Raw genomic sequence first — 24622 nt, 5'->3', positions numbered from 1 at the left:
CCGGTTCAACCGGTTAAACCATTTTTAAGCCCAACCCAGTATGATTAAAATACCTGTTTTAAAACATTGCCTAATACAATTATGCAAAATCAACTCTCTCTCAAAAATCTATTTATAGCCCACTTTCTCTCTCTAAAATGTGACAATGAATGCCCTAGAGAAAATTACCTAATACATGCTTCTAAAATCTTTTTATCAACTACACAATCTTAACTTATGTATTGCCACACAAAATTTATCAACATCATATATATTGACAAACACGTTAGCGACGGGAATGTCATACCTGATCGGTTTTAAACGAAATATCCGGGTTAGGTTCTTCCTCATAATCGTTAGCACATTCCCATGGTTGCAAAAGACATTAGGCGCTCCCTAGTCGGAGTTGAGAGTACTCGGGAAGTACTTAGCCTAGACGGAGAGTACTCGGGCCTTGACAGCCTACCTTGTAGTGATTACTCGGCCCCCGAGACCTTGTTTTACAACAGTGCACCTTCTTCGTACTCGTTCATGTGTTGTTCTTTCATATGCGAATGGTAAGTCCCATACGAGTACTACGGATAGCTTTGTGCCAAGTAAGAGGTTCAACTTCTTCTACGAACTCTTGAAAGAACTTAATGGTGAAACTTTGGTTAAAATAACGTCATCACATCTTATAAAGATTTTTTACCTGGTTCAAATCGGGCAACACTCTCCCGACGAACCACAGTCACAACCTCCTTACCTCGTTCACCGTTGGGTCCGGAAACGCTTTCGAAGACCCATGACTCGTTTGAATATTCGCCAAAACATAGCTAACGTCCCAAGACGACATCATGATATGAAGATTTTTATCGAATTAGTTTTGGTGTGAATTTTCCTTTGATTAAAATTCTCCCGTGACATGGTTTAATAAGAATTTTCAAAACCTATACGACGCATATAGCACTATACCTCTTATTTCCAAAAAGTACACATCAGTCAAATCCTATACAACGCGTACCTCGTGCCTTATACGACACGTATAGCGCAGTATGTGTCGTTTATGTTGCGCATTTAATGTAGGTTAAACCCTGTATGATATGTTTAGTTTTATATACGTCGTACAGGAGTTACCATCACCCATGTTAAAAGCAATAGTAAGTATATGACACCAATTAAATATATACGATGAGAAGTAGTATACATCACCAATGTACAACATATTCCATAAAACTTTGTTTTCTTGAGTTAAATAATAAATTTGATCATACATAGATTTGACCAAGTTCCTTTACTTGGAATGCTTAGAATTTTCAAACGTAAAAAAGAAAAAAAGTTACTTTAACAGTTGAAAAATCAAGAGGTCAAAGAGTTCTATAACTTTTATCATATCTAACGGTGGACACCACCCTCCCACTTGTGTTATAAAGCTTGCTGGGTGTCAAACAATTAGGGTAACATATTCCCAGCTCCTTAATTATAATATTTTTTACACACAGAGATATGCACACATATACACACATGTTGCGTATAAATACGTACATGAGAATGTTCTCTCACATAACCTAATTTTCTTATTTATATTATCATTTTCTTGAGAATTGTTTTTTAGGTGATCCACTAATTGAACCGGTTAATCTTTAACAATGTGACATCTACGGTAGACACCTGCTCCTTACTGTCCCATTTTTAATTTGTTAATTAAATCACGTATAATATGATTTTCCTTTATGAACTTGTAATATTTAATTTTTAGTGTAAAACTAAATACAATATTATTTATGAACATTTTAATATAAATGATTTTAAATAACGAGTTCCTTTAAAAACAATGCATTTTATATAAATAGAAATTTTTGAAAAACCTCAGTTGTTAACTAAATTTATATAAGAATGTTCAAAAAAATAAGAAAATATATAAAATATGTATTTAGATTTATTGATAAAGGTTAAATTTTACAGGTTGTTAGAGGAAAATCATATAATATGATTAATTAAGGAAAAATATAAATGACACATTTGCCAATGTGAGGAGCAAACATGTCTGATCCGTTAGTTCAAGTAGCGGATTTTTTCGCTCAGTAGTGTTCGATATGTAGTTTTCGTTTAAATTTTTTTAGGTATATACGTTTTCGACCCTACGGTCGGAAATCTCAAGTTTCGCCACTGCAAAAATCTCCAAGTTTTCTAAACCACCTAAATAATAAAAATCCTGTCTTGACGCACATAACATGTCAATAAATTCTTGATAAAAGTTTTAACTCGTTGGGAGTTGGTCATATAAATTTTACTAAAGATGGTTCATTGCTAAACATTAATGCATCTTACCAAGAATTCCAAGCAAGTTGGAACCATTGGAAGTGTGTTGAATAGTGCAGTGATAACCTTTCAAAATCTTTATTTTATGTGGGGTATTGTTAAGATATTGAGATGTTTTCGAATAATAAGGTGATACCCAAATATAAATATGTGATCATAAGGTGACACCCACATATAAATTGTAGCTCAATAATAAGGTGATACCCACGTATAAATATGTGATGATAGAATTCAGAAATGTTTATCTCATCGAGTAGATTTAACTGGTATTTTTGTGTATTCCCGACCAGAACTGAATGAAAATAATTATAATCAAGTTTATAAAAGTTAATACAAAATCATCATTCTTCATTAAAAGTTAGACATTATTAAGTTCTCAAGGAATTAAATTAAAGTTATAATAATTTGTAAACTTACCTAAATATTAGTTGACGAGACTAAGGGGCTGTTTGGCAACATCTGAATGGTTAAGTGCTGAACCAGTAAGAGGTCTGAACCATTAAGAGCCTGTATAATGCTTAACCGTTCAAAGGAAAATGTCTGACCAATTCAGATTAGATGTCTTAACCATTCAGACTATATATAAATCTTAACCATTCAGAGGCAAATGTCCGAACCATTCAGACATCTGCTCGTGAAACAAACAGTTTGAACCATTAAGTGCTGAACCAGTAAGAGGTCTGAACCATTAAGAGCCTCATTAAGAGGTAAACAAACAGCCCCTAAGTACGTAACTATATATAATGAAAAGCCTTAAGGGTGTCCGAGGCACCTTAGGTGACCCCCTTAGGTGACTCCATTCACCTATTAGGTGAGCATTGCCAACACTTAGGTGAGTTAGAGAGAGAGTAGAGAGAGAGGGTGAAATAGGTGGGGAGTTGCCGAGAGAGGGGAGGAGAGAGGGAGGAGAGAGGGAGATCTTGACCAATCAATGCTTTTCTTCTTTTTTTTTTTTAAAAAAAAACCAATTCACCTAAGAGGGGAGTGCCGCCATCAAAAAGGGGTATTAGGGGAGTGTTAGAGGGGAGTTGGCGTGGCATTTTATGGTTGGTTATGTGTAAGAGGGGGGACTCACCTAAGAGGTGAGCACCCCTTACACCCTAATAAATTATATGTAATAATTTACTGATTTACCTAACTACTAGATGAAGAGATTGGCTAAATGTCTAAATATATATTAGAAAGCCATAACCCTAAGCATTCATAAAAAGTTAAAACATAGTATAACAATTCATACATTTTTTAAAAGACACTACAAATTTATTATTATCACTTACATTGTAAGACTTACGTCCTTATTATTTTAGTTTTTTAAGTTGATCTGTCTTACTCAAGAAAATATGTTTTCCAAAAATCACAACTACAAATTGATTTTTTTTTTTCTTTTTGTGGATACATACTTAATAAAAACAAGAAATAGACACCACAAAAAACAAATGGAATATTACTATTTGATTCACGACTTATTATATAAAAAAACAAAGTAAAGTGTAGGGCATGAGTGTGTTCATTTACTTTTTTATATTTTACATGATGTTATTAGAATGTGAATTGAAAGTAGGATTTTGAAGGCGATTGAAGAACGAAAAGAGCTTTTGCATGGTCTCCAAGAACCAATAATTGACACATTTGAAGCTTTTAAGATAAAAAGGATTCAAGACTTCAAATCAAAATTCATGATTGTTTTTGCCACTAAATTTTGTAGGTCAGCTGATTTATATTTATATGTTTATCCCCATCTTCAGGAATGGAATCTTCTATAAACATTGTCAGCTCAAATCGGTCTCATCCTGCAAAAGTTCAAAAATATTATCATAATTGTTATTCGATCAAAATGTATGATGACGGCCAATAATGGTTGTCTTAACGGCATTGATATTTTAAAGTATAAAGTAACAAGACCCTAGACATTACATAGTACATTGCTATATTCCATAGACAAAGAGCCACACCCAAATGCTATCCCTGTAATTAACCAATAATAGGTTCAGAAATATTATTGTTACTTCTTACAAAAAACATTAAATGGATCTTGTTACTTGACTACCCAAGTGTTAGATGTAACACCCCCAAAATGTAATAAATGGTATTGGATTTAAAATTTGAAAAAGCCTATTATGAATACATGAAAAGATCCTTGAGGGTAAGATGGTTAAATTAAGAAACCCTAACGCGAAAGAGATTACCTAGTCGCCACCTTCCGTCTGTTTCCATCATTACATTTTGAGGATCGTAGAAAGAGGCAATACTAGAGAGAAAAACTCCATTTCGGGTTCAAATCCTTGAAGTTGATTCACGGTATTCATATAAAGGAAGCACGGTGAGGTACAGGTTGCCATCCACGAGTGTTCACATGGTTGTTACAAGCAAAAGGGAGGAAAACATCAAGATGTTAGCTTGGGTTTGAACATGATGGTTTAAAGGTATGCTTTCATGTTAAAGTTTGTGTTTTCGCGAAAAGTTAAGCATGTGTTTGGGCTTATAAAGTTTGTGTCTTGATGTGTTTATAGTCCTGCACCATCACAGCCGCCATTGTAGCTATGGGTTTTGAGTGAAAAAAAAAATAGTAAGTATTTGAAATTATGGGCCTTGCGAAAAGAATAGTATTCGCATAAGTAGTTTACGCTTATAGTATAGTATTTGAATGAATAGTTTTCACGTAGATATAGTTTTCGCAACCCTTTTATTGCAAATAATATTTGTGAAAAGTATCTGCAAATAGTTATTGCGAATAGTGTTTGCGAAATAATTTTGTGAATAGTGTTTGCGAATAGTATTTGCGAGTAGTTATTGCGAATATTATTTGTGAATAGTTGTTAGCAAATAGTAGTTGCAAATGGAAAATATTAGCATGGTCAAATATTTGTATAGATAGTTTTAGCAAGGGTTGATGTGAAAAATTGGCCATTTCACATATCAACATTTGCTCATATTTGTCTTATTGTTCTGGAATTCAAAATTGGCCATTTCACATATCAACAGTTGCTCATATTTGTCTTTTAGAACATTGTATAATGTTTTAAGAAGACATAACTTTAAATAAAATAAGAGTTTGGATTTTAGCCTTACAGGTATCTACGGTCGAGAACCCTTAAACATGTAGGGGTTGTTTGGCAACTTTTGAATGGTTAAGTGTTGAATCAATAAGAGGTTTGAACCATTAAGTGCTGAACCAGTAAGAGTAATAAGTATGAACCATTAAGAGCCAGTATAATGCTTAATCATTTAGAGGCAAATGTCTGACCAATTCAGATTAGAGGTCTTAACCATTCAGACTTCGTATAATGCTTAACCATTCAGAGGCAAAAATCTGAATCATTCAGACATCTGATCACGAAACAAACAGTCTGAACCATTAAGTGTTGAACCAGTAAAAGGTCTGAACCATTAAGAGCCTCATAAAGAGGTAAACAAACAGCCCCGTAGAGAAGCCTCCATTTAGTTTAAAGTTAACACTCAGGCCTGGCCCGTAGGTGTGCCGGATGGGCCACCAAACAGGGCCCAAAGTTTTTAGGGGCTCAAAAATTTACTATTTTATATATTACTTATATACAAATCAAAATGGTTAATATTTGTTGACAAAGCTTAGTTGGCTGAGCCCTCCTATCTTTTCACTTAACATGCAGGTTCGAATCCTGCATCTCTACTTATTTTTTAATATTTGTTCCACTTACCTACATCTCTACATATTTTTAAATATTTCTTCCACTTAATTAATTAAAGGTCAGGTAATTACTCATTTACATTTCATATATTAGGAACAATTTTGTGCATAAGTGTAACACCCCGAAAACGGGTTTGATAATCAAACCCCGTTAATATTAAAAGACGGGTAAAGTATCGTTAGCAGGTAACAATTAACCCGGTAAAAATTAGGATTTGAATAAATAAACCTAATATTAAATAAAACGTGAATAAAAGCTTCTAAGGAAATAAAGTTTATAAGAGGCCCGAGTTAACGGGGACTTAAAATAAACTTAGTCATAATTTCCCCGAACCAACTAAGTTAACTAGGAATATTTAACCTAGTTAATATGTGGGAATATTGTTAAAATAATTAGGTTGTGACCTAATTAATAAGTAACCAAACATAAGGGACCAAAGCTAGGTAACTTGAAAATGGTTTTAATAAACAAAAAAAATAATATAACACAACACACAGTGTGTATGTGCGTGAGAGAGATCGACCAGGAGAGCTCTCATGGGGCTCAAACCGTAACTTCAGCAAAATCAACAAATTGAAGCTTGATTCCAGCCCTAAATCGATGCATGAATACATAGAAACGATCACCTAGTCGTGGGTGTCACACCCCGAAATATCAGAGCATTGGCGTGACTGGACTGGTATTTTCATTGCACAGCGAAAGTAAATATAGCTAAGACTTCTAGAAAATGAACGCCACTAAGTACTCGACTCCACTTGGTCCTCCTATTCCAACTGTGCCTTGTCTTAGAAATGCAACCTTAGAAAGAAACATGCGAAAAATCAACATAAAGTTGAGCGAGTTCATAGTTTATTTGTAAAAGATTTGAAAAAAAACTTTTTGAATGACTGGTTTTTGTTGTATTGTTGAATGTTTAAATACTTGAAGGTTTAAATACTTGAATGTTTAAATACTTGAATGAAAACATGGTATGTAACTTGTAGAATGTAAGAATGTTTGAATGTAACTTGTAAAACGTATCTGTAACTGAGTACTATGAATGTTTGAGATCGCTAGTGGTTTGCAAGGCCACTAACATGTGTCACGACATAGGAAGCCACCAAACCTAGGCATTTTTGTCAACTTTGATTGAGACACAGAAGCACTCATTGGTAGAAGTAGGCTAAGAGTGGGGTTGCATGAAACCCATTAGATCTAACCTTTTGTTCCGCGGTCTGAATGTATACGTTGATTAATGATGCTTATGGTACCCTATTCGGGACATGATCTAGAATGTTTCACTTGAATGTTTTTGTACTCCGTCATACCATTTTGTAAACATTGTAAGCTCTTGTATTTGTATTTTCCCGTAGTTTAGAAAACTAGAATTTGTGTGTATGCATATTTCAAAAAAATACGCTTGTTTGAAAAACCGGTATAAAACATAAGCTTTCCGTAAACCATTTGTGTCTGTTAAAACTTTCTTGTAACATGGTTTAGAAATATGTAATTCTTGTATGCTTTGCAAAAAGTGCATGTCTATCCACCCCGAAAACATTTAGAAAAATGTAAAACTGTAAAAAGGTGGGGTTATGAACTCACCTGAATATTCCTGCGCAAAGCTAGCTAAATACGACTTCGCGATATCGTTTCCAAGACGAGGCTCGCTAGCGTGTATTCCAAACTCTCGTGTCGTTTGCTGAAAGGGTTGACTGGGTTGACCGAGTCAACTGAGTTGACTCGGTTTGACCGAGTCGATCCGAACCAAAATCTTCAGCCGATAATCTGACCATAAGAACCCGAAACCGAGCCGCTCCAAAACAACTCGAACCACGTCTGACCCGAGTAGGACCCGAACCGAACCGATCTGCTTACTGACACGAACCGAACCGATCTGCTGACCAAAAATCCGTCCCGAATCCCCCACGTGAATTGAGCCAGGTCGAAGCTAACTCGAACCATATCTGAACCGCCGTCGTGTGAGCGGCGTTTGTCGCCAGTGACCATACCGGAAACAAAACCTCCATACAGGAGCCATTAACATCATAAATCAACTCATCATTTTCTTCAACAGATTGTAAGGAAATGAATCGGGGAACAAAGTTAAGTGTCTTACCGGAAACTTGTCGGACCAAAAGGACCACCGCCGTCGACTCCATTGGCGCCGCCGTGAGCGGCGGTGCTCACCCCGCTGTTCTTCCTTTCTCCCTCTCTCTCATCACATCTCTCTCTCTCTCTCACTCCCTTTCGTCGCTGTGTCGCCGTCGCACCACCACCAGACGGTGATGGTGGTGTTGGATGTCTTGTTGCCGGATTCCAGATGTAAAAAGGGGGGGCTATCTGTCGGATTAACAGGATCGGAGGAGGGGGTGTCTTGCAGGTTGACCGAGCCACCGAACCACCGGCAGCCGGTCGGTTAATCGGCTCCAGTGGTCGGATCCGTGAGGTGAGACGAGAGATGAGTGAAGGGGGGGTGTGTCGGCTGACTTTGAGAGGGAAATGAGGGAGTGGAGATGTGTGGTTGTTGGATAGCATTAAGTGAGAAAATAGATTTATGTGTGTGTATTTGCAGTAGATCGAGAGTGAGAGAGAGGGTAGAATATGAGAGAGTATTTGACATTTGATGTGCGTGAAGTGTGTTATATTTTAGATGTATATTTAAGCCCTTTTTACACTTTTAGCCAAGTTTTAAATTTATAAAACACGATATTTACTAACACTAAACACACATATGGGCAAGTGCACCCATCGTGGACGTAGTATAGTGTTGGTAAGATACCGAGGTCGTCCAAGGACACAAGAGCTTTTAATACCGGTTTATCCTCAACGTCTAATCAAATCAAAAAAAGTGAGAAAAATGTTTTAAACTAAGAAAAATAAAAACTAACTAAATGCTGAAAAATAAAATAAAATAAAAACAGATAGACAAGATGAATCACTTGGATCCGACACGTGTGTTAGTATAACCTTTGATTATTTTCGCACTTTTACACTTGTTTGAGAGATTATCTTAGTTATTGTAGTAGGCCCCTCTTTTGAAGGCGACGTTACCCTCAACCCAGTAGTTTGAGTCAGCAAGGATACAATCCTAAAGGGTCGGATTATTGAAAGATAATGAATTAAGTTATTAATGCAAATTGTGGTAAGCCCCGCTTTCGGCGGTGACGTTACCCTCGGCTAAGTAGTCTGAGTCAGCAGGGATACAGTCCTAAATAGCCGGGTTATAGTATTAATAGTAGTTAACTTATGAGGGGGTCAAAGAGTTTGGATCCCCGCCATCCAATACCTATGGGCATTGAAGGAGATCCTACTAAATTTGACCCAGGTCCCAAGCAGGACCTCTAAACGCTGAACAAGGGCAAGACCCTTACCAAACCGTTCCCTTAACCCCCGACCAGGTAGCCAACATACCTCCATATATACTGTGGAGATATGAATGGTGAAAATCTTTTATTTTATATAGACAGTAAAATAACTCCAAGACACCACGGACAAACGATAAGGAAAGATCACCTTCAACATAAGTAACTAGTTATTAAAGTCATTAATACAAAACCAAATAAAAAGTGCAAAAGATTAAAAATAAAAAGTATTATACTAAACACTTGTCTTCACCAAGTGATGTAAGAGACTTAGGCAAACATGGCCTTGATTGTCAAGAACTCTTACGATCAATCTTGGATCCCGAGACGACTCACACACTCTACGATGGACAATGGATGATGGTGGTGGATGATGGTGTTATGGTGGTGGTGGGTGGTGGATGGAGTGTGAGAGAGGTGGTGTGCCAAGGGATGAGATGGAATGAAACCAAGCACCCCTATTTATAGGCTGAACAGAAGGCTGGGCACGGCCCCGTGTCCGCTGGACACGCCCCCGTGCCCGTCTGACACTCTCTCTCTTCATTAATTGTAATTCGCAATTACAATTTATGCGCCTGCTGTACTTTCACCACGCCCCCGTGCCCGCTGGACACGGCCCCGTGGTGGGCAATGGAAGCTTCTACTAGTTTGTCTTTTCTGCTGCTTCTTGGGCACGGCCCCGTGTTCGCTGGACACGGGGCGTGTTCACTCTTCTGTTTTCTCTTCTTTGCCTTGGGGGGTGCCGTTGAGGGTCCGGGCAGTCTACTTTTATTCCTTTTCTTGTATTTATGCTAGAATTAGTTGTCTTTTTGCTTCTTTTGTGATTTTGAGCTCATTTCATCCTGAAAATACAAAAGAAAGACAAAAACACTCTTTTTCCAACATTGGTACTTAAAAAGGGTTAGTTTTATGCCTTAATTGATGTGATTTATATGTTGCATTTTACACACATCAAATACCCCCACACTTGAATTTTTGCTTGTCCTCAAGCAAAACTCTTTAAATGTGGCTTACACTCCCAAATGGAATAGGTAGAAGAGAAAGTTTTTAGCTTGTCCTAGAGTGTCGGGAATTCAAGGTCCTTGTAAGTTTTATTTTTATTTATTTACAATCTTATTCGTTATGATTTATTTTGAACGTTTCATAAGATAAATTACTTATTCGGGCATAGCATGCCTTATTAAAATTCCATTTATATACAAGTTCACATACCTCGCGGGGGATCACTCAACACTCGGCCGAAGGTGTAGATTTTTTTAGTGAATCACTCGTGAGCGGCATGGAACTTACGCCTTCCATAGGCTTGCCAAGCAATCAATCCTCCTCCTTTTTAACTTTTTACCTTTGTAAATATCAAGAGGACTTTTGGGGTGAAGGGTTAGGCTTGGGTTAAAGGTGGTCGGTTGGGTTAGTTAGAAAAAAGGGCGAAAATCGTAAAAAGCGTCGGTTTCCGTGACATACCTTGTTTTTAGTGACTTTTTATTTTGAAGTATTTCTCCAAACAAGCTTTTATATAGCTTTTGTTTGTTTTTGACTTCATCATTGTTTTTTTTTTCTTTTCATCACATAAAAAGGCGAGTTTACGAAAAACCGAGCTTGTTACTAAAATAAAGGGTGAAAAATAAAAAGGGTTTTTTTTTTTTTTGTGGGTAAAAAGGGTTTTGGGGTAATGAAATGAAAGGTTTAGGCTCAAAGGGGCTATCTAGGGGGATTTTGGGTAGGTGGTAAAAAAATGAAAAATAATGGTTTAGAAAGAAAAATAGGGTTAGTCCTAATGCCTCCATCACTTACTTACTTGGGTTTAAGTTGGTAAGGACCGGGAATGTATCGTCGTGGCAAGTTCTAGAGTTGTAAGAACCAAGCGGCTATTCACACAAGAAACGAAAAATGAGCATTTAGTCTAAATATGTATATTTTTGTGCTCAATAAAGGCTCAAAACTCACTTTTGTGGGAATGGGTTTTTAATGTGATCAAGTATATATAATCGAATTTTTAACTAGACTTGTTATGCCGTTTCGTAATTTTCTTATGTTGGTTCTTTGTTATCACGACGCTATCGGTTGTAAAATTGTAAAAATATAACCTTTTTAGAACTTGTTATTCCCAACTTAAACTAAGACAAGTAAATGATAAAAAAAATGAAAAAGTTTTTGAAAAAAATTTGGGGTGTTTAGCGGTTCCAATAGAGTTTTGTGTAAGGCTTGTATTTAGGATTTGCAAAATTCAAGGTTTTAGCATCCCCCCCCCCACACTTAAATTACACATTGTCCTCAATGTGTCCAAAAATAAGGTTTTTGGTTGATTAGAATGTGTAAAAGTAGGTTAAAAAGCAAAGATTTATGTTACTGGCAGTCTGGACACGGCCCCGTGGCGAACTGCCAGTAATGAAAACTTACAGAATATGAACACGGGGGCGTGTTGGGTGGACACGGCCTCGTGTCTGGCAAATAATTGCAGGTCAGTAACCAAACAGCAGGTCTGGGAGATGAACACGGGGGCGTGTCGGCTGTACACGTCCCCGTGTGGACAGTCTGTGGGCCTGAAAAACAGGTTTTGTCTCCCGGTTTCTCCATTTTGGGGCTGCAAGTGCTAATGCTTAGCACTCTAACCCTTGCATTGTACCTGTTTAATCACTCAATACCACACCAAACAAACATAAACCATCCTAAATTACCAACGTTAATTGTCTCCAAGCATAAAGTAAAAATAAAACAAAGATAAAAAACAGTTAAAGAAAGTAAATTGTTCAACAAGCGGCACGCAGGCCGTAAATTGTTCGATAGAGAATGGTACTTAAACCTGTGGGCTTATCACCAACCTGCCCCTTTTTCCTTCAAGCCTCCTACTCCATGTCTTCATCGCTACCATCACTTCCACCCCCATGCCCCGCCATGTACTCCCGGATGCTACCGATATCATCTTGTATATCGTTAATGTTGCGCTCGATAGCTCCAACCCGGTGGTATGTGTTGTTGGCGAGATTGTAGGTGTTCCTGGTGCACATGAGGTTTTCCTGCAAAAGATCATGTAAACTTTGAAAGTTAGGAAAACCGCCTCCTTGAGAGGAGGATTGACCCGGATCGCTATGGGGTTGGTACTGATAATGGGGAGGTGGTGCATGAAGAACTAGAGCCTCCTGCGGGTTCCATGCATAGCCTTGCGTCCTTTGAAAGCTCACCGTCCCGTCTTCCGCCTCATAAAGCAAGTTCATGGCTCGGCAAATGTGGTAATCGACTCGTCCCGACCATGGACTTCTTTGAAAGGACCTTGGGATGTTTGTGAAGTGCTTGAAAAGACGGTACACCCATCCCCCAAAGAAGATAGGTGTTGGAGCTCTAGCAAGGCGGTTGAGATGCATGTTTCGCAGTAGGAGGTGTGGAACATCGAGAGGCTTTTGGTTGTGGATGCAGTGAAGGACAACCAAATCTTTCAACCCTACAACGCCACTACTGTCGTGGCGCTGGTTCAGCGAGTAAGTGAGGAGCCTGTGAATGTAGCGGTATAGCGGGTCCCTCAGTTTGGTGCTTTTGGTGCTGCTAGGGTTGTAGATTCCTTCACCTATTTGAGCCCATGCGGCTTGGCGTTCGGTTTCATCCAAGTCTCGTAGCCCTCCAGTATTCTCTTCATTCCCCGATTCCTCTTCACCATATAGCCCTATGATAGATCCAAACTGTGCCATGGAGATTGAGTACGTGGTCCCTCCACATCGGAATGTGACCCCCTCATGGTCAAACGGGTCACTCCTCGAGTTAAAAATGAAAGTACTGTAAAACTCCATTGTGCACTGATGCACCGACCGAAGCCGGGTGTTCAATGCAACTGCCAGTGGACCTCTCACAATGTTGTTGAATCGGTCAAGTTGATTCACCATGGTTAACAAGTCGGTGCATGCCCGCCTAGGGTACTCCTCTGGTCTTGTTTGTAGTATCTCATACCGTGCCCTAGCGTCAAGTTCGCTTGCGTTAAACCTCGTGAATTTTGACATCTGAAAGAATACATCAAAAGTTAGTACGAAACAAGGATATTTGGAGTGAAACTGCAAATAGTGGGCTGGACACGGCCCCGTGTTCAGCGGACACGGCCCCGTGTCCAGGCGTCTGTAACCCAAAAAATTCATTTTTCGTCCTGGTTTCGAAAACCTGAAAATTTTTAGCCCAATAGTAGCGGTTTCCCCCGAAAATGAAACCCTAAGTGTCGTTTTTCCCAAAACAAACCGTTTACCCTTTCAGTTTCGTGTTTTTCGGTTCAAGAACAAGGGTTTGGGGTTTTAGTTGGAAATCGAACGAATCTATCAACAATACATGTTTATTTACTTCCTACTATACTAATCTAAACTACTACTAACAGATTTTATCAAAAATTTTGAGTTCGATCCGGATGAACATGAAGAACCCTAGATTTTTCCCCAATTTTTGATGTTTTAACTACATGCAAGTAACTAATCTAACTACTAAAGATGATAGAATCATACCTTGATGTTGTTAAACTTGGTAGTGACGTCGGAAAACTGCGGAAAATCGCCTGGAACCAGAGCGTTTTCGGCTATACGGGGCGTGTGGAATGATGTAACTGATAGGAAAAGAGGGTTTTATCCCGACAGTTGCCTCGACACGGCCCCGTGTCCAGCGGACACGGCCTCGTGCCGAGCAAAGTTTTTGAAATTTTTTTTTTGTGTGCTTGTGTGCATGCCCCTTATTTCCGAAAATGGCTAGAAGAATTACCGGTTTTTAAACGTACACTTACCTGTAACACGTCGGGTATGAGTTTATTCGTTAACCGTTTGAAGTGAGATCTCCTCTTCCTCATCCTCAATGGATCCTCGGTAGAGTTTTAGCCGTTGGCCATTGACTTTAAATGGTATCCCATTTCGAGTTTTAATTTCTACTGCACCGTGTGGAAAAACATGGGTAACGGAAAAAGGTCCTGACCACCTAGATTTTAGCTTACCAGAAAATAATCGAAGTCGTGAATTAAACAATAGAACCTGATCTCTTACCCGAAATTCATTAGATTTAATATATTTATCGTGTAAATTTTTCATTCTTTCTTTATAAATTTCGGAGTTAGAATATGCATAATTTCTTAGCTCGTCTAATTCATTTATTTGACAAAATCGATTTTTACCTGCATTTTCTAAATCTAAGTTCACGTTTTTAATTGCCCAGTAGGCTTTGTGAGCTATTTCTACTGGCAAGTGACAACTTTTTCCATAGACAAGTTTATATGGGGTTGTGCCTATAGTGGTTTTATAAGCAGTTCGAAAAGCCCATAAAGCGTCGTCTAATTTGTCGGCCCATTCTTTTTTATTTATTCCTACGGTCTTTTCAAGTATTCGTTTTAAACCTCGATTAGTCACTTCGGCTTGCCCATTTGTTTGAGGGTGATATGCCGTTGAGACCCGGTGATAGACCCCATACCTTGTCAATATTTTTTCGAGTTGATGATTGCAAAAATGGGTACCTCTATCACTTATTAAAGCCTTTGGTGTCCCGAAGCGAGAAAACAGTTTTTTCAAAAATTTTACCACTACTCTTCCATCATTTGTTGGAAGAGCCTCGGCCTCCGCCCATTTAGACAAGTAATCGACTGCCACAAGTATATATTTGTTTTCTTTTGAAGGTGGGAAAGGTCCCATGAAATCGAGTCTCCACACATCAAAGATTTCACAGACGAGAATGCCATTTTGAGGCATTTCGTTTTTGGAAGAAATATTACCTGATCTCTGGCAGGCATCGCATGTCTTTACAAGGTTTTGTGCATCCTTGTAAATGGTTGGCCAGTAAAATCCTGAATCAAATACCTTTCGTGCGGTACTTGCGGCACCATGATGTCCTCCGTATGGACCTTCATGACAATGACGGAGAATTCTTCGTGCTTCATTACCATGGACACACCTTCGGATGAGCTGGTCGGCACACATTTTGAAAAGATAGGGGTCTTCCCAAAAGTAATGCTTTACATCAGCAAAGAATTTCTTTCTTTGATGATGTGGCCATCCTTTGGTGACTATACCGCTAGCTAGGAAATTAGCGTAGTCGGCATATCATGGCTCTTGTCTGCTCTCCATCATTTCCAAGGATTCCGTAGGAAATTTCTCGTTGATTTGCTCGTCTCTGGTTGTTTCCAAAGCTGGGTCTTCTAAGCGTGAGAGATGATCTGCAGCAGTGTTTTCTGCTCCTCTTTTGTCCTTGATTTCGATGTCGAATTCTTGGAGGAGTAGAATCCATCTGATCAAACGGGGTTTTGCGTCTTGTTTCTTGAAGAGGTACCTGATGGCTGCATGGTCTGTATAGACTACTGTTTTAGAAAGAACAAGATAAGAACGAAATTTATCAAAAGCAAATACCACTGCTAGTAATTCTTTTTCTGTAGTTGTATAATTTTCTTGTGCATCATTAAGAGTTTTACTAGCATAATAAATTGGGTGGAAATGCTTTTCTTTTCTTTGTCTCAAGACTGCTCCAACAGCAAAGTCACTTGCATCACACATGATTTCGAAAGGAAATTTCCAATCTGGTGCTATCATGATAGGTGCATTGACTAGCATTTCCTTGAGGGTTAGAAATGCTTGATTGCATTCCTTGTCAAAGATGAAGGGTGCATCTTTTTCAAGTAATTTTGTTAGAGGCCTTGAAATTTTTGAAAAGTCCTTGATAAACCTTCTATAAAATCCGGCATGTCCTAGGAAACTTCTGATCGCTCGTACGGAGGATGGAGGAGGTAATCGAGAAATAGTTTCTATTTTTGCTCGATCAACTTCCATTCCTTCGCTTGAGATTTTGTGACCGAGTACTATTCCCTCTGTTACCATGAAATGGCATTTTTCCCAGTTAAGGGCGAGGTTAGTTTCCTCACATCGGGATAGCATTCGTTCAAGATTATCGAGGCATTGGTCATATGAGTCTCCAAAGATGGAAAAGTCGTCCATGAAGACTTCCATTGTCTTTTCTATCATATCATGGAAAATGGCCACCATACAACGTTGGAATGTTGCAGGCGCATTACATAGACCGAATGGCATGCGTCGATATGCGAAAGTTCCGTAGGGACATGTGAAAGTTGTTTTCTCTTGGTCTTCTGGTGCTATCGGTATTTGAAAGTAACCTGAAAAACCATCTAAGAAACAATAAAATTTATGACCGGATAATCTTTCTAACATTTGATCAATGAAGGGTAAAGGAAAGTGGTCTTTCCTTGTTGCTTCATTTAATCGCCTATAATCTATACAAACTCTCCATCCTGTGACGGTTCTTGTTGGTCTTAATTCATTTTTCTCATTAGTTATTACCGTCATACCTCCTTTCTTTGGGACTACTTGAACGGGACTTACCCACGGGCTATCGGAGATAGGGTAGATTAGTCCGGCGTCAAGTAGTTTGATGACTTCATTCTTAACCACTTCTTGAACATTGGGGTTCACTCTTCGTTGTGGTTGAATTACCGTTTTGTAGTCATCATTCATTAAAATTTTGTGCGTGCACATGGAAGGGCTTATTCCTTTAATATCTACAAGCTTCCAAGCGATCGTGTTTTTGTGTTTTTTGAGTAGGCTAATTAATTTCTCTTTTTCTACGTTACTTAATTTAGATGAAATAATTACAGGTAAACTACCATCTTTGCCTAGAAAAGCATATTCCAAACCTTTAGGAAGTTCTTTGAGCTCAATGGGTGGGTCTTTAGAAGATACCTTATTTTGTGGCTCATCTAGATTAAGAACCTTAAAGGTTTGTTCTATGGCTATCTCTTCTTCGACAAAGTGGTCTTCTTCGTTAGCCGTATCGGGTGGTTCAGGTTCATCTTCAATTAGGGGGTCATTATTGCCAAAAGGATATTTCATTGAACGCTCAAGGTCTATGCTCCTTTTGAATGCCCCTAACTGAAGAGGTAGATTGTTGAATTTTCGGTTTTTCAAAGCTTTATGAGTTTGTACAAAAGGTTTTCCCAAGACTAGTGGGGCGTCATCAAGGATGACGAAGTCGGTTGGGACTATCAATTGATTTGTTTGAACCAAAACATCTTCAACTACACCGATTGATTTTATCACTTTTCGATCGGATAGAAAAATGGGAATTTGAAGTGGAGTAAAATCACTAATACTTAATTTTTCAAAAATGTAGTTAGGCATTATGTTAACACAAAGATCTTTATCAATGGTGATATTGCTAATAAATGAATTTTGAAAAAAACATGGAACCGGTGTAATGTTAATTTCAAAAGGGTCTTCTTTTATTAGCGAGGTTTGATCATTAGTTAACTTAACACTTACTAAGTCTTTAATTTTAGCACTAGTGTTTAACTCTTTTAAAAACTTGGCATGAGGGGTTACTAAACAATGATTTTCGAAAGTAGGTGACAAGAGAATAATTTCTTCAAAATTAGACTCTTCATGAATTTTAACATTATCGGACTCACCTTTTTCGTTGTTTAACTCATGTGTCGGTTTTTCACTTTCTTGTTCTTCCATTTTTACATTTTCAACTATCTCTACGTTATTATTTTTTAATTCTTCTCTTGCGCGGGATTCCTCTTCCCTTGCGCAAGATTCTTTTATGTAACGTTCGATAGTTTTAATGTGTTCTAATATCCTATTGGTCACTTCGGTGAGAGAAAAAGAATTTGGATCCTCAAAGCTTGAATCCGGTTGTTCGATCCTTGGCTCCTCATAATTCTCATATGAAGTAGATGGCTCACACCATTGTTCTTCATTGTAAGTATATGATGGATAAGGGTCGAAACTTTGTTCTTCATAGTACTCATATGAGGTGGTTTGTTCACACCATGGTTCCTCATAATAAGAGTATGAAGGTGGTGGCTCATACCTTGAATCTTCAAAGTATGAGTATGAAGGCTCATACCTTGGTTCATCAAAATATGAGTATGAGGGAGGAGGTTCATACCTTTGGTCTTCATAGGATGTGTATGAAGTTGATGGCTCGTACCTGGGCTCCTCATAGTAGTTGTATGAATTGGATGGTTGATATGAGTTATTATATTGAACCGAGCGTGTGTTACGACAATTAGTGCAATAATTACCCCTATAATCATCCTCATCATAGGTGTAGTTGTAGCCTCTTGAGTATTGATCCATAAGAATCACTCAACAAACCACAACTGAGTCTCGGGACCAGAAAAGAAAAATAAAGACGGAAACAGAAGCTGGACACGGCCCCGTGTTGGGTGAACACGGCCCCGTGGTCAGGGTCTGTATCTGGGCGTTCTAATTAAAGTTACTGGTCACGTTGAGCATGGGGGCGTGTTGAGTGAGCACGACCCCGTGTTCAGACTCTGTATCTGGGTATCTAACTAAAAATATGCAGCACGGGGGCGTGTTCAGCGAGCACGGCCCCGTGTTCAGGCTACTGTAAATGCAAATTAAACTAAAATGCAGAAAAATGTGCGCGCGTTTTGAAAAGGTTTTGAAAAACTGATTAGGCCATCGATTTTAAGCTTTCTTAAAATCCTTGTGTCCCCGGCAACGGCGCCAAAAACTTGATGTGCGTGAAGTGTGTTATATTTTAGATGTATATTTAAGCCCTTTTTACACTTTTAGCCAAGTTTTAAATTTATAAAACACGATATTTACTAACACTAAACACACATATGGGCAAGTGCACCCATCGTGGACGTAGTATAGTGTTGGTAAGATACCGAGGTCGTCCAAGGACACAAGAGCTTTTAATACCGGTTTATCCTCAACGTCTAATCAAATCAAAAAAAGTGAGAAAAATGTTTTAAACTAAGAAAAATAAAAACTAACTAAATGCTGAAAAATAAAATAAAATAAAAACAGATAGACAAGATGAATCACTTGGATCCGACACGTGTGTTAGTATAACCTTTGATTATTTTCGCACTTTTGCACTTGTTTAAGAGATTATCTTAGTTATTGTAGTAGGCCCATCTTTTGAAGGCGACGTTACCCTCAACCCAGTAGTTTGAGTCAGCAAGGATACAATCCTAAAGAGTCGGATTATTGAAAGATAATGAATTAAGTTATTAATGCAAATTGTGGTAGGCCCCGCTTTCGGCGGTGACGTTACCCTCGGCTAAGTAGTCTGAGTCAGCAGGGATACAGTCCTAAATAGCCGGGTTATAGTATTAATAGTAGTTAACTTATGAGGGGGTCAAAGAGTTTGGATCCCCGCCATCCAATACCTATGGGCATTGAAGGAGATCCTACTAAATTTGACCCAGGTCCCAAGCAGGACCTCTAAACGCTGAACAAGGGCAAGACCCTTACCAAACCGTTCCCTTAACCCCCGACCAGGTAGCCAACATACCTCCATATATACCGTGGAGATATGAATGGTGAAAATCTTTTATTTTATATAGACAGTAAAATAACGCCAAGACACCACAGACAAACGATAAGGAAAGATCACCTTCAACATAAGTAACTAGTTATTAAAGTCATTAATACAAAACCAAATAAAAAGTGCAAAAGATTAAAAATAAAAAGTATTATACTAAACACTTGTCTTCACCAAGTGATGTAAGAGACTTAGGCAAACATGGCCTTGATTGTCAAGAACTCTTACGATCAATCTTGGATCCCGAGACGACTCACACACTCTACGATGGACAATGGATGATGGTGGTGGATTATGGTGTTATGGTGGTGGTGGGTGGTGGATGGAGTGTGAGAGAGGTGGTGTGCCAAGGGATGAGATGGAATGAAACCAAGCACCCCTATTTATAGGCTGAACAGAAGGCTGGGCACGGCCCCGTGTCCGCTGGACACGCCCCCGTGCCCGTCTGACACTCTCTCTCTTCATTAATTGTAATTCGCAATTACAATTAATGCGCCTGCTGTACTTTCACCACGCCCCCGTGCCCGCTGGACACGGCCCCGTGGTGGGCAATGGAAGCTTCTACTAGTTTGTCTTTTCTGTTGCTTCTTGGGCACGGCCCCGTGTTCGCTGGACACGGGGCGTGTTCAGTCTTCTGTTTTCTCTTCTTTGCCTTGGGGGGTGCCGTTGAGGGTCCGGGCAGTCTACTTTTATTCCTTTTCTTGTATTTATGCTAGAATTAGTTGTCTTTTTGCTTCTTTTGTGATTTTGAGCTCATTTCATCCTGAAAATACAAAAGAAAGACAAAAACACTCTTTTTCCAACATTAGTACTTAAAAAGGGTTAGTTTTATGCCTTAATTGATTTGATTTATATATTGCATTTTACACACATCAACATTTATCTTTGTGTGTGAGTGTATAATTGTAGAGACAAAGTGAGAGTGTGGGTGTTGACTGCTTATTCTTTGTGTGTGAATTGTGTCTGCTCCAAAAATTAAAGGGGGTAGTTCTATTTTATAGATGTTGATGAGATCTTATAAGATCTTGTGTACTCCAATATTGATCTTAACAATCTTTTGTAGAGATTTGGTTAGATTTTAGAGATCCTAATAGGATTTTGATGAGATTTAGTCTATACTACTTTAGAGACAAAAATCTCTTTTAGAGATTTTGTAAGATTTATAGAGATTTTATAAGATTTTGTATGGATTTTGCAAGATTTTCAAATCTTGTACTGATCTTGATAAGATCTAATATATTATGTGCAGGTTTAGGCTTGTGTGTTTTGGGCTTGGGCCCAGGGCCCACAAGCCCATTTCTTGTGTAATTGGCCCGTAATTCCTACGAGACCCGATATCGCGACCCAAACTCCATAAGCATAAAATATTCGTGCAACATCCATATTTGTCGGTGTTGTCAGTATTTCATACGGTCAGATCATTATCGTTTATCGTTTAGCAGGTTCTCTGTGGACCGTCATGCGCGTACTGTAAAGTCGATGAGGGGTTCCTAGGAACTTAAAGGCCTAATTAAGTTTATTCGTGTTGTAACACTATTTATTGTCGCGTTAATCGCTTGTTGATCACGTAATTAAGAGCGTAAACTACCGGTTGTCACATTCTCCCCCTGTTAATGAAATTTCGTCCTCGAAATTTAGATTACGTTAACTTCTTAGAGTTACGTTATGCGTAAATAGAATTCCAAATGGACGTTTACAATATGCAAATGAATGTTAGAAACAATAATATTCGTTGGGAGAAGCTTAGATTCAACAAGCCCAAACGAAATAGTTTTGCATGAAATGCTCGATCATGATCAGCCCAAGCTGCAAGTTCTATCGACGCCATAAGGTGTCGTAGTGAATGGTGGTGATCAAACAAATTCACCGTGTTTGAAGTCAAATGAAAGCGCAATAATAAATCAAAGCGGATTTAATCTAGGTCAATAAATAGATAATTAAATCCGTGCATGAGATTAGCGCAAGCTTCAATTTAGTGAAACGCCACCACAAGGTGTCAAAGTTAACAAACGACTTAATGGAGTCGTAGACCAAACAAATCTACTACAACTCAGAACAATGAAACGCTTGTTAAAACAAATTTGGAAATGATGTTTTCAATACATCATACGGTGTCTTGAATTGAATATGTGTAATGAATAAGTTCAAACAATTGAATTTGACTTCGGCGCAAGCCGACAATAAATACATGTATCGTCAAGAAAACTTTCGGCATGGTCACAACGAAAAACCATGTATGTAACTTGAAAAGAAATGAAGTTTCAAGAAAATGTGTTGACCTGATAACAAAGAAGCCAACAGTTACAATAATGCAGGTCATTCGAATCACAAATCAACAATTAGATTTAGCGAAACAATATTTGAACTTCAATGAAACGCGTTGTTCGAAACGAAACCACATGCGTAACAAACGATGCATGCGTAACATACGAATTTTCAAGAAATGAAGCAAATGAACATTCGCTATAATGAAGAAGTTATTGTGATGCAATGACCATTAAGAGGAGTAGAGATGCGAAAATCTACTCAGTAAATGTGAAAGTCGAAATTTCAATAAAAGAAATTTGAGGACTTTACCTGGGGTTGCGTGTGATGACCGGTTGTTAGGTGACATTACCATGGAATGTCAAACATATCGTATTCGTCATTAATGAGTTAGGGGGAATGCGAAGACGTACGCCTTCGCCTTAGCATGACTCGTGTCGTTGCAGGATCGCGTGACAAGTTGCCGTTTCCTGATTGTTGGTTCTCCTGCTGACAGGAATCTAGCGTCGTCGTTGAATTGCGCCATCGTGTCTTTTCAAAGGCCTCGCCTCGATAGTCGTATGTGCCGTACTTCAAGCTCCGTTGATGTATAGCTTAAGTTTCACATATACCTGTGCACTAGCGTCACGTTCCGCGTAGGATGTGATGTACTCCGACATCCGTTGGCGTAAAATTTAAGTTCCATGTGTCCTCGTGTACTAGCGTTTTGTTTGCGTAGGCTTCCTGCTTGGGAAGTTAAAACATCATAGACAATATGGATAATAGAGGGTGCCCGAGTTAATATTCGCGGTTCCTACGTGATGACCTTTAATGGACTTCAACATAAGTTTTCGAAGGTCCTAAATGCATGTTTCCTAAACTCTCAAAGTTTTGTGTACTGTATGTAATTGTTTTATGCACCGTGTATGAAACACCACAATAGCGTATGTTTGAAAGCAAAATTTTGACTGTTTGTTTTTCGGTAACGGTTGGAGACCATATTCGAGTACTAGGCGTTCTGTATGTATTCAACGTCTTAATAGTCTATGTCCCAGAGAAAAGTGAGGTTAGAGCCTAGGTATTCCTACAGAAAACCTTATTCGCTGTAACCTATAGCTCTGATACCAATCTGTCACACCCCGAAATATCAGAGCATTGGCGTGACTGGACTGGTATCTTCATTGCACAGCGGAAGCAAATATAGCTAAGACTTCTAGAAAATGAACGCCACTAAGTACTCGACTCCACTTGGTCCTCCTATTCCAACCGTGCCTTGTCTTAGAAATGCAACCTGAGAAAGAAACATGCGAAAAATCAACATAAAGTTGAGCGAGTTCATAGTTTATTTCTAAAAGATTTGAAATAAATCTTTTTGAATGACCGGTTTTTGTTGTATTGTTGAATGTTTAAATACTTGAATGTTTAAATACTTGAATGAAAACATGGTATGTAACTTGTAGAATGTATGAATGTTTGAATGTAACTTGTAAAACGTATCTGTAACTAAGTACTATGAATGTTTGAGATCGCTAGTGGTTTGCAAGGCCACTAACATGTGTCACGACATAGGAAGCCACCAAACCTAGGCATTTTTGTCAACTTTGACTAAGACACAGAAGCACTCATTGGTAGAAGTAGGCCAAGAGTGGGGTTGCCTGAAACCCATTAGATCTAACCTTTTGTTCCGCGGTCTGAATGTCTACGTTGATTAATGATGCTTATGGTACCCTATTCGGGACATGATCTAGAATGTTTCACTTGAATGTTTTTGTACTCCATCATACCATTTTGTAAACATTGTAAGCTCTTGTATTTGTATATTCCCGTAGTTTAGAAAACTAGAATTTGTGTGTATGCATATTTCAAAAAAAAATACGCTTGTTTGAAAAACGGGTATAAAACATAAGCTTTCCGTAAACCATTTGTGTCTATTAAAACTTGCTTGTAACATGGTTTAGAAATTTGTAATTCTTGTATGCTTTGCAAAAAGTGCATGTCTTTCCACCCCGAAAACATTTAGAAAAATGTAAAACTGTAAAAAGGTGGGGTTATGAACTCACCTAAATATTCCTGTGCAAAGCTAGCTAAATACGACTTCGCGATGTCGTTTCCAAGACGAGGCTCACTAGCGTGTATTCCAAACTCTCGTGTCGTTTACTGAAAGGGTGACTCGGTTTGACTGAGTCGATCCGAACCAAAATCTTCAACCGATAATCTGACCATAAGAACCCGAAACCGAGCCGCTCTGAAACAACTCGAACCACGTCTGACCCGAGTAGGACCCGAACCGAACCGATCTGCTTACTGACCCGAACTGAACCGATCTGCTGACCCAAAATCCGTCCTGAATCCCCCACGTGAATTGAACCAGGTCGAAGGTAAGTCGAACCATATCTGAACCGCCGCCGTGTGAGCGGCGTTTGTCGCCAGTGACGATACCGGAAACAAAAACCCCATACAGGAGCCATTAACATCATAAATCAACTCATCATTTTCTTCAACAGATTGTAAGGAAAAGAATCGGGGAACAAAGTTAAGTGTCTTACCGAAAACTTGTCGGACCAAAAGGACCACCGCCGTCGCCTCCATTGCCGTCGTCGCCTCCATTGCCGCCGCCGTGAGCGGCGGTGCTCACCCCGCTGTTCTTCCTTTCTCCCTCTCTCTCTCTCTCTCATCGCCTCTCTCTCTCTCTTCCTTTCATCGTTGTGTCGCTGTCGCAACACCACCAGACGGTGGTGGTGGTGGTGGATGTCTTGTTGCCGGATTCCAGATGTAAAAGGG

This window comes from Helianthus annuus, chromosome 11 (assembly GCF_002127325.2).
Source record: "Helianthus annuus cultivar XRQ/B chromosome 11, HanXRQr2.0-SUNRISE, whole genome shotgun sequence".
NCBI classification, from domain to species: domain Eukaryota; kingdom Viridiplantae; phylum Streptophyta; class Magnoliopsida; order Asterales; family Asteraceae; genus Helianthus; species Helianthus annuus.
Note: the sequence above shows the minus strand (reverse complement) of the source record.